Source organism: Natator depressus, chromosome 18, assembly GCF_965152275.1.
Source record: "Natator depressus isolate rNatDep1 chromosome 18, rNatDep2.hap1, whole genome shotgun sequence".
Taxonomy (NCBI): Eukaryota; Metazoa; Chordata; order Testudines; family Cheloniidae; genus Natator; species Natator depressus.
In genome coordinates this window covers 12,138,777-12,159,777 of record NC_134251.1, presented here as the reverse complement: position 1 = coordinate 12,159,777, position 21,001 = coordinate 12,138,777, and the positions used below count along the sequence as shown (strand labels likewise).

General features: G+C 49.6%; 1 protein-coding gene across 2 annotated transcripts in view; it reads right to left on the bottom strand.

Moving 5' to 3' along the window:
- CASZ1 (castor zinc finger 1) overlaps positions 1-19,487 on the bottom strand; it is a 263,964-nt gene extending 244,477 nt beyond the window's left edge. For both annotated transcript variants that reach the window (XM_074975271.1, XM_074975272.1), the window contains exon 1: positions 19,414-19,487. The gene's annotated coding sequence lies outside the window, so the exon portion shown is untranslated. The remainder of the gene's footprint in view (positions 1-19,413) is intronic.
- Positions 19,488-21,001: the final 1,514 nt, after the last annotated feature.

Genomic DNA, 21,001 nt, shown 5'->3' with positions numbered 1-21,001 from the left:
TAGTAGTGGCTTTGAAATCATTCCCCACAGTCATTCCCACGCTCGGAACGGACTGTAGGAAAGACACTCGCTCCCTACCACAGTCCCTGCTGCCGGCCTCCTTGCAGCCAGCCTGTTCCCTAGAGGTTCCCTGTGGTCAGGGCCTTTCATCCAAGACACTCAAACCGTTAATTAACAGTGGGTAAGCTTAATTATCCCCCATGTAGAGAGGGGAAAACTAAGGTGCAGAGAGACTGAAGAGCAGATTCTGAACTCACTTGCCCCAGTATAAATCTGGAGTAACACCAGGTACTGAAGTGGAGTGACTCCAGATTTACACTGGGACTCACTGAATTCAGAATCTGCCCCTGAGTGACTGGATCAGGATCATACAGCGACTCTCTGGCTGACATAGGAACAGCCTCACAGGATGAATCTGACGCTTTCTGTCTGACAACACTGAGAAAGTGCATTTCCTGGGCTGGGGCATTCCTGATTTGCCCATGCTGGAGAAGAGCTTACCCAGGAACATGCTAGGGAGCAAGGTAATGTGGGTGCACCCCAGAAACTCTGCTTCTCCGGCAGCAGGCGAGAGCTTTGAAAAAGTTAAATTTTCCTGAGGACTTATTTTTTTATTGCTCTGGAAGTGTCCATGATTCTTTGCCATCACCTGAAACATGGGAGGTTTTGGATGGGACCCCACATAGAAGCTCAGCCCCATCCTGGATCCACACCATGACACCAGCCCATCTAAACAAAATCCCCTGCCCTTCCTCCTGCTTTTCCTGTACTTATCTGAGCTGACAGACCTCTTGCATCTCACAGGCCATTCTGAGTGGGAACACGGTCTGGTGGTGAAAGCACAGGCTGGGCATCGGAAGATTTGGATCCTATTACCCATCCTTGCCTCCGACTCACTGTGTGGGGTTGGACAAGTCACTGAACCCCCTTGGGCTGCCTCTGTAAGACAGGGCTATGACCTGCCCCAAGAGTGAATTGCATGGCTTCAGTGACTAACATTCGCACAGCACTCAGATCTTTGGATGGGAGATGCTACAGAAGTGGAAAACATTGTATCTCCTCTCCTTCCAGCCTGGACAGGAAAGGACATTGCAACCCATAACAACCCCACTCACCGCCCAGCTACCATGCCATGATGGTGCAGAGCAAAGTCATCACAACACCGAACGCGTACCCCAGACGCACACAGGAGAAAGAGAATGGCTGGCAGACACCAGCCAGCACCATGGAGAAGAGCATTCCCAGCTGAGTACAGAGGGCTTGGTTTGTTTCCAGGTACATGCGTGTGGGCATTTAGGGCCCCTCCATGCTGTACAGAGAACCATGAACGAGCTCAGCTGCCTGTCAGGGAAGTTTTTATTGCTTGTGTGGATAGGAAACAGAGTCTTATTATCGTTAAGGGAAGAGTTATGGCCAAAGTAAGCTAAACTGAGGCAAGCAAGGGGCACTGCATGGCCAAGGCCTCGTCTACATGATGGGTTAGTGAACCTGTGTAAACACAAACCAGTCAGTGCAACTGCACTCCTCATGCTAAAATCAATTTAAGTTTTGTCCCACCTCGGCCCCATTTCAGTTGCAAATGACCTCTGGGTATCTATCCCACACTTCCCAGTTCTACTTTCAGAAGCAGTGCGTTCTGGGAGATTTTGCTAGGTCACTGGTGCATTGCAGAACAGTAGCAGGAGGACTAGTTGAACTGTTTCGGTTTGTCTGCGTCCACACTGGCACTAAACACCATGGATCTACGGTTATTAAACCTATTACATGCTCCTCTGTTCTAACCAGCTATTCGACCATTCAGTGCATTTTCCTGTTCTACAAACATTCTAGGGGCTTCAGTCAGCTTAATTCACCTAGCGTAGAGTAGGCATAAGAGATACACGAAGCCCATCTAAGCTGCTGTTTCAAATCTGGCTCAAGTCAGTGGCAACTGAAATGACAATGAGGTAGTGAGGTGCTGAGACCACGACCCACCAATATTATCTCATTGCTTCCTTGTGCTTCCCCTGGCTGTATCCACCTGTCATCTCTGGTAAGACAGTGAGCTCTCTGGAGCAGGGACCATCTTTTTGGTCTGTGTTTGTACAGTGCCTGACACAGTAGGGTCCCAGTCTCTGACTAGGGCTCCGAAGCATTACCACAACACAAATAAATAAATAAATAAACACTGCCAACCCCAAGCATTCAAGGATCGTGAGATTGGCTTAAAAAACTATACAGGTATTTTTGAAAAATAGGGGGTTCGGTTATTTGCCTTCTGGGCTTTGAGCCCTTAAGAGCCATGTTTGCAAGCGTTTCTCTACAACCAAGAGGGCGAGAAACTTACTACTTTTTTTTTTTTTTTTTAAACAAAGGCAGAGATTCCCCTGCATTCGCGACTCCAGAAGCTGGGGCTTTAGGCAGACAAGCCAGCTGTCATGAGAGAGATGACAATGCTGCAGAAAGTCACCACCATCTGACGACGATTTGGCAGTCTATGTTGGGGGGTGGGCATGTCTCAGTGCAACAGGTGGGTCACAGCTGGAAGGCTTGGTGGCACTCTCAGTCAGACAGACCAAGGGCTAAGAAACTGAAATCCCTGCTCTGCTCTACAAGTGGCCCTTCAGGTCCGGGTGGAGGTAAGCTGGTGCAGGACTGCCTGGCGTGGCAAAATAGAAACCTTCAGTCTCCATGGCTGGTTGGCCAGGAGGAGAAAGCTGCAGGGGGTGGGGGTTCTCTCTGAGCGTGGAACTTATTTCCTAGCACTGTTTCAACCACGTATCCATGCTGGGTTCCTTTGGGCAGCGTCCACCGGCTCCTGCTGAAAGCAGTGCGTGGTGTCCAGGGCTCTAGGCCTCATTCTGACCCTGTGATCTGCACTCCCATCCCTGATTTTGCCATGTTTGTGCCCCATAATATTAATTTCTGGGCCCTGTGGGCCCCCTCTCCTGCCTTTTGCTGCTTTAGTGGGCTCTGCCCACCAATCCCAGTTATCTAATAGGCTGGCACCAGCACTCAAGCAAACAACATGGCAGAAAAACAAACCTAGAGATTCCCACCCCCCAGCTGACCCACACAATGGTAACCCTGCTCCCAGCAAGGCTCTACCACACAGTCTCAAGAAACACCCCCCTACCTGGGCTCCGGCCCGTATCAAATCACCGCAGGGCCCATGAACAAAATAAGTAAATATTCAAATAAAAGCAAGAGGGTTTGGGCTTGGTTTGAGCTGGTTCTTTGCACCTTCCCCCCCCCCCCCTTATTCTCCACCCCTCGCCAAGCATCAAACAAAAGGAAGTTTGTTGTCAGACTCGAACATTTCTTGGGCCTTGTCCGAGTTCCACCTTGTTTTCTTGTCTCCCCGCCCTGTATAAATAAAGCAAAAACCAACTGGCACCACCTGTGATGAAAGGACAACTAAGAGCAGAATTTTATCTCTCTCTCTCTCTCTTTTTTTTTTTTTAAACTGGCCTTAAGTTTTGGGCAAAGGACAAAAGGCACTGCTGGCTGAGCACAATTCCAGTAACTGAGTCACACAGAGACGCTACAGCTTGATCCACGCAGGCTGCTGGTATAGCCAGGGGAGCTGAGACTCTGCTTAGTTAATGACATGCAAATAGCAGCCCATCACAGCTGCAGACCCCCCCTGTGCAGAAGGGGCAAAAAAAATCCCTCCGGGGAGACAAGGCTACTTTGCAATGTGGCGTGTGCAATCACGACTTCTCTTGTGAAAATCCAGAGAGGAAAAGCTAGAGTCTCTCTTCCCTGGAGACTGGGGAAGTTCTGGAACTTGGAACAATGGACAACGAGGCAGATTTTTTTGTTTGAAGTGCACACAAGTTAGGCCTCCACCACAATTAGCTATGCAGGAGAACGGTAACCAGATTAGATCGTAAGCTCTTTGGGGAAGGGAACTATCTACTGTTAATGCAGTGCCGAGCACAATGGGTTGGTGCCTCTAGGCACTACCACTATGTAATCAAGTGTGTGGCTGCGAACGAAACCCTAGGCAATGCCCCACGAGAGTAGGTGCACAGTGCGCATTTGACAGCACATGAAAAGGCCCCACAATGCAAAGGTGCATTTTGGGCAACTGGAGTGTGGGTCATCTCTCTGTTTATTTTATGAAGCACTTTGGCCTCTCTTAATTGCCCTGTTCACTCTCCTTCCTCAGGCTGATAATAAAGAACAGGCCATGTGGAGGGAAGAGGAGTTTGGATTGGCTCTTTGCTTTCCTTTTAATGAGACATTTGCGTTCAGTTCGGCTCACTGAAACACAGGCCCGGTACCATTAGGAAATTCAGGCCATTGTAACTGTAGCGACACAGTTGCATGGGGGCAAACTCTTAGTGCTGACGTGCATATAGAGGGGCAGCTTGCTTTTCTGTGTTACTGGATCAAAGTGCCCCTGTGCAAGCCCTGCTCTGCCTGGTTCAGTAGGTCTCTTAAGGATTTGCACATGGGCTTTGTTACATTGGTGCTAATTTCATTCATGTAGACAAAGCCTCTGACTTTACGCAACATCAGCATCATTTCATGACAAAGCCTATGATGCACAGAGGCGGCTGAAAAAAAAGAATCCAGCTTTTCCAGGAACAGACAATCCAGATTTTCCGGTTTATATGTTTTCTCATCTGGATTTTCTTTGCTGGTACTGGGACAGATTCCCATAGATCTTGACGGAAAGGGAAAAATATTGGAACAGCAACCCTGACCAGCTTGGCTGAATTTCTCACGTGCCACAATCTCCTCTTCGGGCAGAAATTCGAATTTGTTTTCCTGCAGCTACACAGACAAACCAGCATCCATCTCCCCCAGGAGGCCATTTCAGCTCCGCAAATGCCTAGGGTTTCTGGTATCGTAGTAACAGGGAAGCTTGGACATGCCCACTCTGGAGACATTCTTGGTGAGAATACAGTGACTTCTCAACCACTGGCACGATAGGATTTAACATCGGGAGAGAATTCCTGATGGCGAGGCCCATTACGCTGGGGAGCCACCTCTCAAGGAACTGCTGGGATCACTTCACATGGAAGATGTGGGAGTTTTCCCTGCAGTGCAAGAGTGCCAAGTGGGTGAGGGAAGGCAACAAGTAGATCTTCCCTATAAGACTCTACAGGGCCAGTAGCTTAGCCTCTCTCCCTCCATACTAGACCTCCAGAGTCCTCTGGCCAGGTGGGAGCCCAGTATGCCATCTACAGTTTGGGGTCCCCGGACTGGATCCCGCCACTCCTTGCTCACACAAGCAGCCCCACAGACTTCAGTGCAGGATCAGGGCCCATATGCCCAGCTGGAGCCCTCTCTCTCCAGGTATTCTGTCCAGTTCCAAAGCACCCAGCGGGCTCCAATGCTTCGGGTTGCCCTGTGGTTTGCACGCATGAGATGTAGGGGGCAGCATCACCTGAGGGTGAGAACAGGTAAAGCCATGGTCCTGCGAGGCCACTGCGGGTGTCAGTGGCCAAGGGTGGGGCCAGAGGCTGCGTGCTGGGCTGAAGGATTGAGTCAGCCTGTGTTTCTCCTCTCCCGCCAATGCCAAGCCTGGCTGCTGAGTTTACACAGCAAGGGTGAGTCAGAGGAGGCAGCACAGTGGCTGTCAGCCGGGAGCCTCTGGGCACTGAGCTCCCAGTTGCTTCCATCAAAACCAGAGCAAGACAGTGCAGTGCAAACACCACCAATTCGAGGCTAGGGATGAAACGTTTCGATCCAGCAAGGAGAGTTACTGTAACCCTTCAAGGGCCAAGGCGACAGTAACAACACAGGAGGTGACAGGAGGCAGCATGAGGCTCTCTCAAATCCCTCTGTTCGCATTCATCCACCTCCATCTGCTCTTGGGAAAGTAGCTCCGCAGGTGCCTCCAACCCCAGAGCAAGCCATGCTGGGGGACGCATTCTTCCCAGGAGCCCCTGCATGCAGCCAGGGACAGACCTAGCTTCTGAAGGGCCCTGTGCCAAGGGAGACTGCCTGGCCCCAGGACGTCTGTAACTTGCACACTACATTCAGGAGCGGCACAGCATGGCCAGAGCATGGTGGAGATGTTAGTTGGATGCAGGAAGGTTTGAGCAACTCAGGTCTGGGTTCAGCAAAGCTTTGAAGCACATGCTCAACTTTAAGCACATCCACGGACCTCACTGCCATGTGCTTAGGTGCTTTGTTGAATCACGGCCCAAACGAGGAGGGTCAGGGCACCTGTTAGTGGGGTCAAGGCTGAGCAGATTTGTTCACCAATTTAAAAGGGGTATTAGCAACTGCGAAAGCGCTGGACCTTAGCTTATCATGCAAGATGCACAGCAGGAGAGGTCACCATGGGCCAGAGGGTGGGGAAGGGTTTGCGCAGCTTGGGAAGGAGCAACAACAATGCACACCCTGTTCAAACATGTGGGGCCTAACGGGCACCAGGCTCAGTGTCTGCCTAGGGCCAGCCTTGCACCCACGTAGCCTCCGTTCATGCCGTCCTCTGCCCAGCCTCTTGGGAAGTTCTGCCAGGGTTTGGTGACGCCAAGGCAGCCAGATCAGCCCATCCAGCTCCCCTAATGGCTGCACTGAGGATGTGCCCACGCTCAGCCTCATTCTGTCTTTGCAAAATCCTTCAAATTCTTGGGGTGGAAGGGGGTGGGGCTGCACCCCCCAGCTGTTTGCAGTATTCCTCTAACTTCTCACTGGCTTTCCACAGCAGAGGGGTCCTGGCAGTCAGTGCCACTGAGAGACTGGAGAAAGGCAGGCACACTGGGTCAGCTAAAGACCCATGCCGCCTGGGATCACTTCTCAGCACCACCACAGGGCCAGCTGACAGGACAAAACAAACCCACCAGAGCTAGCGTCCCCTTACACTGCCTCACCCTGGCAATCAGAGCTGGAAGGCATTGGACTGTCTCCTACTGAAGCTAACTCTGACCAAGCTCGCTGGAAAGCACAACCTCATTACTGCTCATGATTCGTATTTTTATTTGCATTGCGATACTGCCCAATGACCCTTATTGGGATCGGAGCCCACCCCTAGACACTGCCCCTGCCCCAGAGAGCTTGCACTCAGGTTTAAAACAAGAGATAAGAGGCAAACAACAAGAGGGAAGCCAGGACGTGGGGTGAGGGGGTGCCAGAGGGTCAGGCACTAACACGAGCTCCCCCCATGCTGCTCAGCTAGTTGGCCGATTACTGCTTATTTCGGGATCTGCTTTCACCAAAATTGTATTGTGTATTTTTGCCAAGTTCTGCTTCAGGGCAAATAACCTCCAAGCCCGTCTGTATTGGGGTCGGCAGCAGAACGGCCAGAATCTCAGCTTCCCAGGAGTGCCAAGCCTGCCTTGAAATTACCAGTGGGGATGGAGCTGTCAGTTTAACAGGGCTCGGTACCTTTTGCAACAAACACATGCTGAAATCAGGGCTCATCTTTCACTCCACCTGTGCTCAAGCAAATGACCACAGACTTCAAGTGGGCACAAGCCTGAATAAAGACCACAGGAGTGGGCCTTAGACTGTGTATTGACCAAAGCCTGCCCACAGCTGCGATGCAGTAAAGGCAGAGGGCAGTATTTTGGGGCCTTGCACAAGGCGGTCCATACACAGCTCTGCTCCCAGGCAACACCGGAGAGCATTTATGGAGAGTAGGATGGGGTGGGAGGAATGGAGGCATGGCCAGTGGATCTGAGCCTGTGCGGCTCAGCCAGCCATTCCCCCGCGTGGGGGAGGGCACAGGTTGCAGGGGCTAGGCAAGGATGCAGTAATAGTTAGAACAGCCTGTGCCGGAGAGATCCTCTTCTGGCCTAAATCATACCATAGCCACACGTGCTGGGGGGGTGTCCAGGATTGGGCCCTTTGAAGGGGGCAGGAGCATGTGTGTTCAGCAAAGCTGGGGCTCCCAGAAGTTGTGAATGTCAAGCATACCACAACTACTGAAGCAGATGGTTTCAGATCCTGCTGAGCCAGCTTGTGGCTGGATTCAAAATTGAGTAAATTTACAGCTGTAAGCTGGGAGTTTATACAACTCCTAACTTGTTAGGGGTGGCTGACCAAGCCAGCACACTCGCTCCCCAGCCAACAGGGCTTGTAGCAGTTAGATCTCTGAATGCACGTTACATGTTATTATTATTTCTTTAACTTTGCATAAAGGAGAGGAGCCGGGTGGGGGATTAGAAGGGTGCATCTGTTTTTGTCCCCTCCCCTGCATCTTTCCTCAAAGCCACATCAAAACAAACTCTCAGCCTGGATCCACTGTGGCTTCTTCAGAACGCCAGTCACCTGGGATTATAGCATATATAATAAAAACCCCATTGGGCCGGATTGGGAGACCCTCACTCACACCATGCAGCACTTTATGTGTAAGTAGCCCCATGGAAACCAGCGAGACTACCTGTGGAGAGAGATATTACCCATTGGGAGCGAGGGCCTCACAATCTGGCCCCTGTGGTTGGCAGACCGCAGCCGTAGCCACCGTTCCCTTTCACAGGTACCAGCTCCCACGCCCGGCGAGTGCTCAGCTACTCCTGCCTGCAGTGCAACCAGCTCTGCTGTGAGTTGGCTGGGCTCAGTGCAGGAAAACGGCATCTACCAGAGCCCTTCCTGCAATCAGCTTCTCAGGGGCATACCGGGCACCAGGCTTCCCTACCAGGTCAGGTTGAAACATAACCATATGTGAAGCCTGAACGCCCTCTTCCTCCACAAAGCAGGGTTGGGTAGCGTAGTGCAGTCAGCAGCACACTCCCAGGCTACCGAGTACAGGCCGGGACTTCCAGAGACCCTGGATGGTGACGCATGGCTCCCCAGTCTGGGACTAGAGAACCACAGGGTCTGGCTGCACCCAGCAGCTTCAGTCAAGAATCCCCTTGATACTCATTACAATCAAAGTCTCAGCTCTACTCCAAAAGTTGTTATTAATGAAGAAGCCCAGGGCTGAACAGACTTGGAGGAAGGCTGGTCCAGTGGTTAGGGCACGAACCTGGGACTCCAGAGACAAGGGTTCAATTCCCTGCTCCCCATCAGACTTTCTGTGTCACTTTGGGCAAGTTAGTTTCTCTGGGCTTCAGCTCCCCATGGATGCAATGGGGTTTACATCACTCCCCTACCTCATAGGGGTGCTATGTAGCTAAATACTTTTAAGGTCTGAAGCAAACAGAGGGCTATGGGGATGGGGGCCACAGATAGTCATGGAGATTGAAGCCCCCATCCTCGGAGAAAGCAGTTCCTCCTGGACACAGCTGAGATGTATCAACAGAATTCCATCTCCCCTCCCTTCCACTCTGTCCTGCACATGTAACCACCCAGAACCTCATCAGTTAAGGAGCCAGATGAGGCTTTAGGGAGTCACTCAGGCAGGATCGAATGCTCTGTTAGCATCCAGCCACCATTTAAGAAAATAAAGCAGTTGGGGGCTTTGGTGATGTCTGACCTAGAGGCCTGGAGTGGGGGGAAATTTCCTCTCTCCTTGCTCAGTGGGCAGAGATCACACTGCCTGCTGCTGCTCCCACAGTTTAAAACACGTAAGTCCTCCAAGGGGCAGCTTAATTTTCTTTTTTAAAAGAAAAGTGTCAGTCTAATTAGATAAATCCTCTGAGCACGTGGCCTGGAGTTCGTCATGGAAATTAACCTCCTCGAAAGATCACAGTTACTGAAATAAGAAACTGTGTGTTTTGGCATAGTGCAGTGAAATGGGAGCTGCAGGCTGCATTTCATACACCTTCTCTTTCATAAACCTGCCGCATTTCATATCTGTCCTGCCGGCCCCTAGCATGGCACCAAGACTTTATCTCCAAACGCCTGTTTGCAAATCACTGTTGAGAGGCTATGATAACCCAAGGGAGTCTCACTGGATTGCTGGAAGGAGAGCGTGAGGCCACCTCGGTAGAAAACTGGCCCAACCCGAGGCACTGGTGAGAGGGGCCGGTTCCTTGATCCTCTCACTGACTAACCGTCCTGCCAAGAGGACATGCTGCAGACACAGTGACCATGGCAGCCAGGCTGGGAGCTGTTTTGCCAGGCTCACTGTCCAACAATCAGAAAAGCATGAACCTGTGCAGCCCTCCCTCCCGTGGGCTTGGGGACAGGCTGAGCCAGGTGGAAGGGAACAGCTGCCAGGGATGGTCCCCCACACCCTGGGCTCAGCCTGCCTGCAGCTGGGACACAGAAGGCTTTGCCCAGGGACTCCATAAGGGGCAAAAGAGGTGCAGAGTGTGGCAGGGGTTGGAGGTGGAAGCCCTGTTCCCCCGGCCATCAGCACTAGGAGCAAAACCAGAGAAATTTAAATCTAGACCAGCTTCCCAGGGTGCCTAGGCGGGAGGCACGTTCCCTGCCCCCGCCAAGCACCCCAGCACACACATCATTACAGACACTCGGCCCTTCGACAGAAGCTTCTTCAAGAAGATCCCCAAGCACTTTGAAAAGGTGAATGAATGGAGTCTCCAACTCTGTTTTACAGCGGGGGAACTGGAGGGTCAGAGCTGAGAAGTGACTTGCCCAAGGTCACACAGCAAGTCAGTGGCAGGATCAGGAAGACAACCCTGCTCTTTAGCCTCCCAGCAGATTTTAACCACTAGACTGTCCTCCCAGCCTCTTGCACGAACTAGTGGCAGGAGTCACGCTCTGAGCCCAAGCTCAATAGGGATTCACACGCAGGTCTCAAGGACTGACACTGCACAGTACCCTCTGTCTCACCAGTTAGTTAACAGGGCACAACTGCATCAGGACTCCCTACAAAATCCAAAGTGCTTCAGTCATAACCCACATCTTCTCCGTCCCAAGAAGGTCCAAGGGTTCTACTGCTAAGCTTTCCCTGTCCAGATGGTCCTTCCAGAAGAGCTGCTCCAGAACTAAGAGCTCCTGGAGAACCCATGCAGTCTACATCCCTTCCTCCTAGCAACTGGTAGGCTGGGCCACCCTCTGTATGTACCCAGGCTTGGGCCCAGCTTGCAGACTGCCTCCAGATAGGGTAGGACAAAGTGCCCTATGGCCTTAGGGCTTCCAGGTGGTCTGTTTCATTTCAGCATTATCGATGGGAGAATGAAAATAAGGCACTTTCTGGAAAGAAAACATGGCCCCATTGAGCAAAACGGCAGGCACAGGGAAAGGGCCAAAGGCACAAACCAATGCGCTGCTCTGCAATCTAACATCAGCCCCGCATGTCTTCTAACATGGGAAGCTCGGGGCTGGATGGCTCAAGTTATCGGCATACAAAGACTTTTTTTTACCTGTGGGCCATCGGCTCGATTCCAGCCCAGGTTGGTAGCGAGAGAAATGTACTATCCGACAGCTCTTCAGTGGCCTAAACAGAAGTTTGACAGACCTCCCTGCAGTTCCCAGGGCACAAGGCTCCACCTCCTTGTTGCAACTGGCACTAGTTCGCGGTCTCAGCAGACAGGTCAAGGACTGGATGAGTCATGGAGACTAAACCCCCATCTCACCTCTAGGTGCTGCCTCCAGCTCAGGATGGGATTTCCTGGGGAGGGTGGCATTGGGGAAGCCGGCACTGGGGAAACCGATGCTGCTCTGGATGCAGACCTTCGGTCCCTAGCATTGCCAGCCCAGCCCCAGTTTAGAGCTATTCTTTGCCAAGTGCAGTCTAGCCCTGCGGCTCACCTATTCCAACAGCACTGCAACAAAGCACATGAACTTAGGCACTCAGAGCTTAGTCGGGGTATGGCCTTATTACTTCAGGCCTCTCAAACAGACTGATCAAAGTCACATCATCAGGACAACCGTCCCGTGCTAGCTCTGAGTACATATTGTCACTCAGAAGTAGGTTCAGTTCACACTGCTGTCGCAAAAGAGGGGATGCTCTCAGGTGCTATGCCCTCAGCTGGCAGGACCACACGATCTAGAGGAGGACCTAAAGATGCAGGGTTGTGTCTGCCTCTTCTATCCAGCCCTCAAGGCCTAGGATGTCATCGGCAAGTGCCAGTACATACCCCACCCATCCACCTACAACTGGGCTCAGGGCGAGAACAAAGATCTGGCAAAGCGGCAGGGAGCTATGAGCATTTCTGAAGTGCCCAGCACCACAGCATATATATAGCATGGCGTGAAAGGTCCTGCAAACAGGCAGACCCGAGACCTTCTTCTGAAAGAAACACCTTTGTGGTGGGCGTGGTAAACATGCAATTTACAGTGGAGGCCCTAACGAAGCAAATGGCCTCCTGATTCCTTTCAGAGGGGGTGCAGGCAGCTGAGCCCTTTAACACACTTTACTCGTTTCTCTCTCAGTTGCATGAAGGCTTGGAGGCTCCAACACACTGGCAGACATATCCCGCAGCTGCAGAGCGACAGGATGCCCGAGCCTATGATCCATCCCAAGGCATCTCTGCCTTTTTCTGTCAGCCTAAAGTTTGAATAAAGGAGCCCACCAGACGGAGCGAACACATGTCTCTCTCTCTCCCAGCTGGCTTACCAAACCATTCCTATACTTTAAGCCACCTAGTGTCCGAAGCTGTGCGTTCAGGATGTGTCCTCCCCTCACAATCAAAGACAACTGGAGGCAGATTCCTTAGGAAATACAGAGAAGAAGGGAGTTCCTTCAAGATGGAAACAAAAAGGGGCTGGGATGGGGGAGCCTGCGAAGAAGCACGAGCCAGAGACTGCCCTAGCTTGGGGAGATGAGAACAATATTTTAGGCACTATAAAGTGTCAGGTTGAAAAGCAAAGCACGATGCGCACAGGGGAAGCGGGAGCGAGTGTAAACCCAGTGCGGCATGATTTCAGGTAGAGCGGACACACAGAATGGGGGACCGGGAAGGGGACAGGCAGTCTCGCCCCAGTTCTGAAGTTTGTCACGAAGGGCTGCCTTCAGAGGCCAACGCTTTGACCATGATGGCCAGCTCTCCTCTTTCCGTCTCCGAGAGAAACTCGGAGAGAACTTTCCCCAGCACGGGCTGGTGAAACAAAATTGAAGCAGCCAATGGGCACCCCCCGTGTTAACCCATGCCTGGTTTCTTAGAGACCACTTTCGTTGGCAGCTTCTCTCCTGCCCCCCGCCAGTCCCCTCCTTCTCGTTCTCTCTCTCTCTCTGTGTCCTCGAGACTCCTCTCACCTTGAGGAGTGTTAGGATTACCCAGCATTTACACTCAATGCTCCTCTTTATTCCTTAAGACTTATTAAGAATGATAATGAGCTCCAAAGCAGCCACACGTCCCTCTCTCTCCCCTACCCCCCCCCCAACCCTTCGCGCTCTCTCTCTCTACGTGCCTTTTCCGTCAAAGACACACAGGACAAATCCGACCAAAAAAAAAAAAAACCTGACAATATGGATCAAGGACACCAGGGGATTTATATTCCACAAATCCAGCCTTTTTTGTTTTTATTATTTCTGTTCAAATTCCACCCCTTTCCTTCCCCTTCACCCCACCCCCCCCCCACAACCCTCTTGGACTTTGTAACAAGAAAAGAAGAAGAAGAAAGCTTATTGCCTGAAAACCTCGTTAATGTGGAGCTCTTAAACGGTTGATTAATTTTAGAAAAATTTACGATGCGCTCTTGCTTCTCTTTTAAGCTCCAGTCTTCTACACCCAAAGCAAGTTAACTTTAAGGGCCACCTCTTGTGCCCGCTTGCCCCTTCTTCCCTGGCACCCAATTTGTAGACGCAAACATACAGATGAAACATAAATACAGTGACAGAACACGGAAACAACTGCTCTGACGGGTGGCTAAAATGGTTCAATTCAATTCCCTTTAGCACAGCCAAGAAACCACAGCCTGCAAAACTCCCAACTTCCAGCTATTTAACTTTTCATTTAAAAACATCCACTACAAATTCGTCAGTTTAAAAAAATAATGTAGATATTATTTAATTTTAAGAGACAAGTCTTCCCAAGTTCGATCTGTTCACTTCACAGAAGCGCCTTGATGCACAGCTGCATTCGAAACCTCAGAGTTCTTCCAAAGCCACCTTTAAGCCAGCTACACTTCACCAAGGGGAAAGAACGGAACCTAATGAAATTTATTTAATTAATTTATTTATTTATAAGTGTGCCCCGATCTATATTTTAATATTTCAGAAATCTCCCAAGCTCCCTCCTGCCTGGTATTTGCTTTTATTCTTTGTCTCCCTCTGCTAGAGTCTGTTTTTCTGATATAGACATCAGAAGGTTAAGGGCTCAATTATCAACTCTGCTGAAACCTCAGCCTTACAATACTTAGGGGCTTCTCTTCTGCTCTTCAGAAACTAAATACCAAAATCTCTTCTTCTTCATGTTTTTTATTGTTGTTATTAATATCTACTGCCTGTAGGTTCCGATCGCTGAAGTTACAAACCTCTCTGGAGTGTAGGGATGAGGGAGATATGGATTTGGGGAAAAAAATGTGTATATATAGATATATATATTATAGAATTCTAAAGGTGCCTACGTCAAGTGAACCTGAGGAGACCATGCCTCTCGACCCCAAAATCACATCCACACAAAATCTGATCCGAGTGGTTCTCATTAACACAAGTCAGTAAAAAAAAAAAACCTGGGAGGAAGTGGCTCTTTGATTAGTGTTACAAAGCAGAATGGAAACAGATTTTAAAAGTTGCAGTGTTGTGGAATATGGAATCATTACTAGCAAAGCAGTGTACTTGATTCGATCAAATGGGATTTGTTTTTATTTTTTAAATATATGATGCACAAAAAAGCTTTGCTTTAGGGACTCGAGCAGTGCTTTTATCTCCTCAAGAATTTATACAGACAGTATATAAAACCTTCCAAAAATGAAATTAACAAAAATAAAACAAGTCAAGGAGGGTGCACAGAAAATAACCATTTCAGTAAATCACAGTCCCTGGGTTGGATAGATAGCAGATTCTGGTTTAATAGAAAGAATGAGAACTGGAAAAGGTAACGATCACCCTTACACCTGAAACAAACTATTTGCAATAGGTTCTTGTAAGACTCAAGTTTATGTGGACTTGAGATTTTTTTTTTCAAAAGTTTGTTTTTCCAAATAGCTTCACTGTTTTGGATGGTGTAAATATATATATCTATAAAATCAAGTCATTAATTCTTTCCTGGAAACTGACAATCTGTCAGATCCAGATGAGTTGGTTTTTTTGGTCATTGACTCCCTCCTACACCCACCCACCCACCCACTGATTTCCTCAAGGAGAAATAACCCCCTTCCCTCCCCAAACCACCTTCTTCTGTTGTACAACTACCAACTGAACTCAAGCTTTCAATGGGTTTTCCCTGCACCAGGGCTTTGCTCCGAAACTGCAAGAATGACAATGTCATGTGTGAGGAAAGCTGACACTTACAGCTTTTAAAAAGAAACGGGAAAAAATAAGCTGTTGACTTCTTGGTTAAAGTATTCTCTTGTTCTAACTCATGTTCTTATGTCACTGGGCTAAAAAAAAAAAAAGAAAAAAGAGGGAGAGAGAGATATGACTTTCCTTGAATGATCTGTTTAACCTAAGCCAGAGGAAAAAAAAAAGAAGTCATTAATTACTTATGTGAGCTATTGCTTCTGAAAGACAATAAACCTGCCTGGTCGCCATGGATATGACATATTTGCTCTGAAAACAACACAATAATTAGCAAAGGGGAAAGATACAAGGAGAATATGCAAACTCCTGAGTTTAAAGCCATAGTGTTTCCTTCCCTCCCCTCCCCCTTTTACTTGTCAGAGTCAATTCTGTTTGCAATTCAAATCAAACAAATAAACAAAAGGTTTACAAAAATATATTTTTTTAAAAAGAAAAACTGATTGACTGCATTGATGAGCCAAAAGAAAAAATAATAATGAGAAGCAATTACAAACCAAACAACTGCAGAGAAAATAATCTTATATGGTGAAATTAAACATATATTTAGGGTTGTTTTGGTTCCAGTTATTATTTGCATTTTTTTAAATAAAAATGCAGAAGTGTATTGAAAGAAAAAAAGGAAAGTATTTTAGGAGACATGAAGCATTTTGAGGACACAGGTAGGAAAAAATTGGGGAGTTCACTTGGATATTAAAAATGCATCATATGGGTCATTATTTTCTTTTTAAAACCTACAACTTTACCCCCAAGAAGATGAGCAGGAAACACAATAGCTTTGTACCGTGTTTGTCAGCTTGATAAATACACGAGCTCATGGTGAGTTCACAATTTTTAAGTATGTCAGAAATGTAAGACACTCTCCCTTTCCTCCACTGATAATTAAATGAGGGGATCTTTTCTTAATTATAAAATAAAAACTGAATAAACTGCAGAGATTCTCCTTTAAAAACTGAATAAATGTTACAGTGAAAATGCTTTTTATATTTCGCTCTCATTAAGCTGAAACAAAGACTATTAAAACCTTCTCTAATGCGATAGCCTTCTGGATTCTGACCTTCTACATTTAGAAAACAAGTAATAAATATACACTAACATGCACTTTATCTGAAGAGATATTTGACTTTGAACTTATTTTAACATTTAAAAGGCTTGGGAAGTATAAGAACAACAATATGGTTGCTACAAGTTTTTTGTTTTTATTGCTAAAATAAATCTCTTAGAATAAAATGAGCAAATTAAGGAAACATCACCCTGATATAACACTTTTCCCCCCTTTTTTTATTTTTTTAAACAATAGTTTTTAGCTGGACTCTTTGATCTTGAAAGGGTTCTTCTATCTGGTCTGAAGTGGGGGGGGGGGGGAATGATCTGTTTTAAATGATGATGCAACTAAAGGATCAAAGCCCTGACTTTCTGCTAGTCATAATAAGCTCTGTCTTGCACAAAGCTTCAACTTCAGACTTTTTAAAATATATAAAATATAAAGGAGGCCAATAGAGCAACTGAAAAGGTAAAGTCTGCAAACAAAAGAGGACACTGCCCCTTTAAACGTTTTAGTGCATATGGAGTTTGATTTCTGAAAGAGATCAGTTTAACATCTCCATAGAAACCAGCAACAGATTATCATCAACAGAATAAATAACTAGTCTAATAAATTAAACACGAGGCATGAGATCTGGAAACTTGATTACTGAAGTTCAACAATATTCCCCCATAAACTCTTTCTAACTGCTTCTAAGGTAGCTAACAAGGTAGCAACAAAGTATAAATAAGAAAGTGGGTATAGGAAGGGAGGCAGGGAAACCACTGGGAAGCAGAAGTCCAAAGCCCTAGGAAGAGATTATTTCACCTTAAAAGTTATTATAGCAACAACACAAATAAATGTGTCTAGGTAATTGGGGAAGGGGGGGCAGGAGGAGAGAGAAAACCATTTTCCAAGGGAAAGGGTTGTAGTGGCTGCATATGCAGTTAAGCATGGATGGAGGGGGCAATTTATGCATGAAGTATATCAAAAGTTTCACCTTTCTCCCACCAAGAAAAAAAAAAAAAAACTAGGTAGATGGATCTAACTCAGAGTAATTCAGAGCAATCCTCAGACACAACCCATCCAGAAAGTTTTCCAAACAAATTGCTCAGAAGGTGCAGTGAGCCAGCCCCCAGGCGGGGATCAGAGAGCCCCTTCCAGTCTAATCTTTACCCCAAATTTCATCGCCCTTTACCAAATGTGCCAACTTTCCCAATGGCTCCTCCTCCCTGTCTCCTGCCACCCCAACCGGAAAACAAAAAGAAGGAAGGACTCTCTCTCCACTATTCTAGGAAGGTTGTCATGGTGCATACACACTTATCTCCCATGAAATCAACACCAAGTTACTGGTCAATGTCCCCACTCCCAGACTATGCTGGTTCACTTCTTCCCACCCCAGCTAGGGCGGTACAAGTCTAAAGGACTCTCTGGATTTATAGACCCCAAGAACAAGTTCACCTAATTCTCGCTTTCCAATTTCCTGGGGAGTCTGAGGAAGCGTGCCCGCTGTGCCAGAGACAACCCTTATGGGCTCATCACTGGCAGGGGAGCCATTAAAGATTTGGGGAGGCAGATCAGAAGCAGGCAGTGCCCTGGGATATTAACCCTTCCCTATCCAGGGGACAGGCACACCCCTGCCCCGCTGGGTTTTCAAGGCTTTTTATTTCTCCTTTTTTGTCAATGTCCCAAAGTGTCTTTTCCTGGCAGGCCCTAGTTTGATTGACGGGTCGGACACCTGTTCCCTTGTCCTGCGAGTCTCCAAACATGGAGAGTAGCATCCACCAAAACCCTACTGATCCCAGAGCCCGCCCCTCTCCCCCCAGCGCCCTCAACCCTGCTCTCCTCACTCCACCCCGTGCTGATATCTGCCCCCACCCCGCAAAAGCCAAGCAACCCACTCCCACCAGCCCAGCAGTACCTTAGCCCCCTTACCCCTACAGCGCCCCTCTGTGCGCCCCCTGACCGGCGCAGCCTGAGCCTCGCCCCGCCGCGGCAGCGGATTCGAAGAGAGCAAAGAAAATGAAAAGAAAACGGGGGGGAAAAAAACTTCCTGGCTCGGGATGGCAAATCAGCTGCGCATTCTGCAAATGCCACCGGGTAAAAATAACCTCCGGCTTCGCCCGGGGGCCGGGCACCGACTCCCCCACACGCGCACCGAGCCCGGGGGCCGGGCACACCAGCTCCCCAACACTGGCGCACCGAGCCGGGAACGCAGCGCAGCTCTCCAGGGAGCGCACGGAGGGGGCCCGGGTACCTCCCAGTCCCCTAGCGCACGGCTCCATCTCCGTTCCGGGACCCGAGCGTCCGCAGCCAGCTCGGGGAAGCGCCGCTCGCCGGCCCCAGCACTTTGGAGAAACTTCCCTGGCACCGATCGCCTACCGCCTCCGCCCGGGGACCCCCAGCCTGTCTCCGCGGCCCGCCGCGGTCACCAGCCTCACGCCACCCCTCGGCGTTTTCCCTTCGCTTCTCGCCCAAGTTTCTGTTCGCAAAAAGCAAGTGGGGCATCGTCGCTGCGCTCCTCTTTCCCCCAGCAGCTGCGCCCCACGGGACCCCCTCTCTCAGCCACTGGGGACGCGGGGTACCTGCGCCCCAGGCAGGGGGCGGGGCAGGGGGGTCCCCCGCCTCCCCCAGCCCCTTCCCCTCCCCCATTTCCACGGCGATTTTTAAAAGTCCTGGAAATTGTCCGGCAAAACCGGCCACCCCCAACAACTCAGCTCCAGAGCCTGCACCGCTCTGCCTCCCCCGGGCCCCCTCCAGCCCCAGCCGAGCGGACAGGAGCACAGGCACCCACCCCCCCTCGGCCAGCCGAGCGTGAGAGTCCTGGACCCCACAGCCCCCTCCTCGGGTTCACTCCCCGGGGAGGCAGAGCGCCGCACCCCCTCCCCACCCAAACAGCCGCCCAAAGTGCCCGGGCCGGAGCAACGAGTGCAACCCCTCCGCAGAGGGAGCGCACCCGAGCCCCAGGCAGCCTGCAGTGCCCTCCACCCCCGCTTCCAGACCGCTGACCCCCACTCCACGGACCAACCCCTCCTCTCGCCCAGAGCAATGCCCACCTGCCATGTGCCCCCCCAGCCCTTTCCCTGCCAGGGCCATGCCCCGACCCCCTGCCCCGCAGAGTTGGGTGGCGGCAGGGGCTGGGGGACGGTGGGGGTCCCAGGGGGCTGGGGCAGGGCAGAGCAGACAGGCTTACCTGCACTTGGGGCGGCTTTGGGTGACTTTCCAAGTCAAGGGAAATGTGTGTGTGTTTGGGATGGAGTCTGCAGCGCGCATGCGCCATCAAACTTGCCCTGATCCCGGATTTTTCCCCCCCCCTCCTCTCTCTCCCCCCCCTTCGCTTTGATTATTGAATTTTCCTATTTCTAAGAGGGGGGCGGGCGGCGCGCAAAACCCGGACTGGATCCCGGCCACCCTCTGCCCCGGGCTGGGGAGGGGAGAGGAGGGGCGGGAGGGAGGGAACGGGGGGGGAGAGTGGCAGAGGGAGCTGAGCATGGAATGGACTCGGCTCCAAGCAGGCAGGGCACCCAGACAAGGGAGGGGCACCTGCAAAACCCGGACTGGATCCCGCTTCCCTGGCAAGAAAAAGGGAGGGGTTGTCCCCACTTCCCAGTCAACAAGGGCAACTCCGCCTTCTCCTGTCACCGGGGCACTTCCTTGCTCTGCCTCTGTCACAAGCAGATCCCTCAGCTCACTGGGCGCTTTCTCCTGGAAATCTCTAAACTCCCCAACTTTAGGCAACTTGCTGAAAGTTGTATGAAAGCCTAGTTTTTGCAGCCTGGTGAACTTTGCTACTCTACTTTCCTTGGGCTACATTTAGCTGAAATCCTTTCTTTTTCTATGGGATTGTCTATTTCTTTTAAATGACAAACGTGGGGGGCTGCTTATATCCTTAATTTGGATTTCATTAGCAAACCACTCTGAGAGTTTATTATAGTTTTTGGCCCCAATCCTGCAAGTATGTATGCACATGAGTAACTCTGCACCCAGGGGCCCCAATCCTGTAATACACACCATGCCAGCAGGTCCCTGCACTTGGGAACAGCCTTTAGCAGGGCTTTGCCCAGGTAGATGGGTCTGCTCTGCTTTGCAAGATCAGCATGATAAATTATCCCACCAGGGGAGCACTCACATGCCTAAAATTACTCCTCTGTATAAGTGTATACAGGAGCAGGCCCATAGTTTACATTCTAATAAACTCCTTTGATTTTTAGTTCTAGAGTTAGCTTATATTTTAATAAACCAGTTAATATATATAGAAAGTTATATATACATAGAGTAACAGCCGTGTTAGTCTGTATTCGCAAAAAGAAAAGGAGTACTTGTAGCACCTTAGAGACTAACCAATTTGAGCATAAGCTTTCGTGAGCTACAGCTCACTTCATCGGATGCATACTGTGGAAAATACAGAAGATGTTTTTATACACACAAACCATGAAAAAATGGGTGTTTATCACTACAAAAGGTTTTCTCTCCCCCCACCCCACTCTCCTGCTGGTAATAGCTTATTTAAAAAACACCCATTTTTTCATGGTTTGTGTGTATAAAAACATCTTCTGTATTTTCCACAGTATGCATCGGATGAAGTGAGCTGTAGCTCACGAAAGCTTATGCTCAAATAAATTGGTTAGTCTCTAAGGTACCACAAGTACTCCTTTTCTTTTTATATATACATAATTATTTATATTTCATGGGCCCGATCCTGCAAAGCAATCCACACGGGCAGAGCCCTTCTATCCATGTGGATCGCTCTACAGGGATTGGGGCCTTCATCATTAGCTCTG